Genomic DNA, 3,333 nt, shown 5'->3' on the forward strand with positions numbered 1-3,333 from the left:
GTGCTATGGTTCTCCACCCGGGTACGGAAAGCAAAATTAGTCCCTCTCCTCGCTGGAAGTCCAAAAAAAAGGCGTAAATTTGACTAAGTGCCTAGGAGGATGTCCCTTTAAGAAGGCTGACCTGCTATGGTTCTCCACCCGGGTGCGGAAAGCAAAATTAGTCCCTCTCCTCGCTGGAAGTCCAAAAAAAAGGCGTAAATTTGACTAAGTGCCTAGGAGGATGTCCCTTAAAGAAGGCCGACGTGCTATGGTTCTCCACCTGGGTCTGGAACGCCAAATTAGTCCCTCTCCTCGCTGGAAGTCCAAAAAAAAGGCGGAAATTTGACTAAGTGCCTAGGAGGATGTCCCTTTAAGAAGGCCGACGTGCTATGGTTCTCCACCCGGGTCCGGAACTCAAAATTAGTCCCTCTCCTAGTTGGAAGTCATCAAAAAAAGGCGGAAATTTGACTAAGTGCCATCATTTTAGAGTACCAGGACTATAGTGGGGGAATTGGAGCCCTCTGGTGGACACTCGCTGCAAATGCACCCTGAATTAAAGACATTATTTCCAGTTCTTTTGGGGCCCTATTTTCAGGCGTAAATTTGACTAAGTGTCTAGGGGCATGTCCCTTTAAGAAGGCCGACCTGCTATGGTTCTCCACCTGGGTCTGGAACGCCAAATTAGTCCCTCTCCTCGCTGGAAGTCCAAAAAAAAGGCGTGAATTTGACTAAGTGCCTAGGAGGATGTCCCTTTAAGAAGGCCGACGTGCTATGGTTCTCCACCTGGGTCAGGAAAGCAAAATTGTCCCTCTCCTCGCTGGAAGTCCAAAAAAAAGGCGTGAATTTGACTAAGTGCCTAGGAGCATTTCCCTTTAAGAAGGCCGACGTGCTATGGTTCTCCACCCGGGTACGGAAAGCAAAATTAGTCCCTCTCCTCGCTGGAAGTCCAAAAAAAAGGCGTAAATTTGACTAAGTGCCTAGGAGGATGTCCCTTTAAGAAGGCCGACCTGCTATGGTTCTCCACCTGGGTCAGGAAAGCAAAATTGTCCCTCTCCTCGCTGGAAGTCCAAAAAAAAGGCGTGAATTTGACTAAGTGCCTAGGAGGATGTCCCTTTAAGAAGGCCGACCTGCTATGGTTCTCCACCTGGGTACGGAACGCCAAATTAGTCCCTCTCCTCGCTGGAAGTCCAAAAAAAAGGCGTGAATTTGACTAAGTGTCTAGGAGCATTTCCCTTTAAGAAGGCCGACGTGCTATGGTTCTCCACCTGGGTCAGGAAAGCAAAATTGTCCCTCTCCTCGCTGGAAGTCCAAAAAAAAGGCGTGAATTTGACTAAGTGCCTAGGAGCATTTCCCTTTAAGAAGGCCGACGTGCTATGGTTCTCCACCTGGGTCAGGAAAGCAAAATTGTCCCTCTCCTCGCTGGAAGTCCAAAAAAAAGGCGTGAATTTGACTAAGTGCCTAGGAGCATTTCCCTTTAAGAAGGCCGACGTGCTATGGTTCTCCACCTGGGTCAGGAAAGCAAAATTGTCCCTCTCCTCGCTGGAAGTCCAAAAAAAAGGCGTGAATTTGACTAAGTGCCTAGGAGGATGTCCCTTTAAGAAGGCCGACGTGCTATGGTTCTCCACCTGGGTCAGGAAAGCAAAATTGTCCCTCTCCTCGCTGGAAGTCCAAAAAAAAGGCGTGAATTTGACTAAGTGTCTAGGAGGATGTCCCTTTAAGAAGGCCGACCTGCTATGGTCCTCCACCTGGGTCAGGAACGCAAAATTGTCCCTCCCCTCGCTGGAAGTCCAAAAAAAAGGCGTGAATTTGACTAAGTGCCTAGGAGGATGTCCCTTTAAGAAGGCTGACCTGCTATGGTTCTCCACCCGGGTGCGGAAAGCAAAATTAGTCCCTCTCCTCGCTGGAAGTCCAAAAAAAAGGTGTAAATTTGACTAAGTGCCTAGGAGGATGTCCCTTTAAGAAGGCCGACGTGCTATGGTCCTCCACCTGGGTCAGGAACGCAAAATTGTCCCTCTCCTCGCTGGAAGTCCAAAAAAAAGGTGTAAATTTGACTAAGTGCCTAGGAGGATGTCCCTTTAAGAAGGCCGACGTGCTATGGTCCTCCACCTGGGTCAGGAACGCAAAATTGTCCCTCTCCTCGCTGGAAGTCCAAAAAAAAGGTGTAAATTTGACTAAGTGCCTAGGAGGATGTCCCTTTAAGAAGGCCGACGTGCTATGGTCCTCCACCTGGGTCAGGAACGCAAAATTGTCCCTCCCCTCGCTGGAAGTCCAAAAAAAAGGCGGAAATTTGACTAAGTGCCTAGGAGGATGTCCCTTTAAGAAGGCTGACCTGCTATGGTTCTCCACCCGGGTGCGGAAAGCAAAATTAGTCCCTCTCCTCGCTGGAAGTCCAAAAAAAAGGCGTGAATTTGACTAAGTGCCTAGGAGCATTTCCCTTTAAGAAGGCCGACGTGCTATGGTTCTCCACCTGGGTCAGGAAAGCAAAATTGTCCCTCTCCTCGCTGGAAGTCCAAAAAAAAGGCGTGAATTTGACTAAGTGCCTAGGAGCATTTCCCTTTAAGAAGGCCGACGTGCTATGGTTCTCCACCTGGGTCAGGAAAGCAAAATTGTCCCTCTCCTCGCTGGAAGTCCAAAAAAAAGGCGTGAATTTGACTAAGTGCCTAGGAGCATTTCCCTTTAAGAAGGCCGACGTGCTATGGTTCTCCACCTGGGTCAGGAAAGCAAAATTGTCCCTCTCCTCGCTGGAAGTCCAAAAAAAAGGCGTGAATTTGACTAAGTGCCTAGGAGCATTTCCCTTTAAGAAGGCCGACGTGCTATGGTTCTCCACCCGGGTACGGAAAGCAAAATTAGTCCCTCTCCTCGCTGGAAGTCCAAAAAAAAGGCGTAAATTTGACTAAGTGCCTAGGAGGATGTCCCTTTAAGAAGGCTGACCTGCTATGGTTCTCCACCCGGGTGCGGAAAGCAAAATTAGTCCCTCTCCTCGCTGGAAGTCCAAAAAAAAGGCGTAAATTTGACTAAGTGCCTAGGAGGATGTCCCTTAAAGAAGGCCGACGTGCTATGGTTCTCCACCTGGGTCTGGAACGCCAAATTAGTCCCTCTCCTCGCTGGAAGTCCAAAAAAAAGGCGGAAATTTGACTAAGTGCCTAGGAGGATGTCCCTTTAAGAAGGCCGACGTGCTATGGTTCTCCACCCGGGTCCGGAACTCAAAATTAGTCCCTCTCCTAGTTGGAAGTCATCAAAAAAAGGCGGAAATTTGACTAAGTGCCATCATTTTAGAGTACCAGGACTATAGTGGGGGAATTGGAGCCCTCTGGTGGACACTCGCTGCAAATGCACCCTGAATTAAAGACATTA

This window comes from Nerophis lumbriciformis, unplaced genomic scaffold, assembly GCF_033978685.3.
Source record: "Nerophis lumbriciformis unplaced genomic scaffold, RoL_Nlum_v2.1 HiC_scaffold_56, whole genome shotgun sequence".
Classification (NCBI taxonomy): domain Eukaryota; kingdom Metazoa; phylum Chordata; class Actinopteri; order Syngnathiformes; family Syngnathidae; genus Nerophis; species Nerophis lumbriciformis.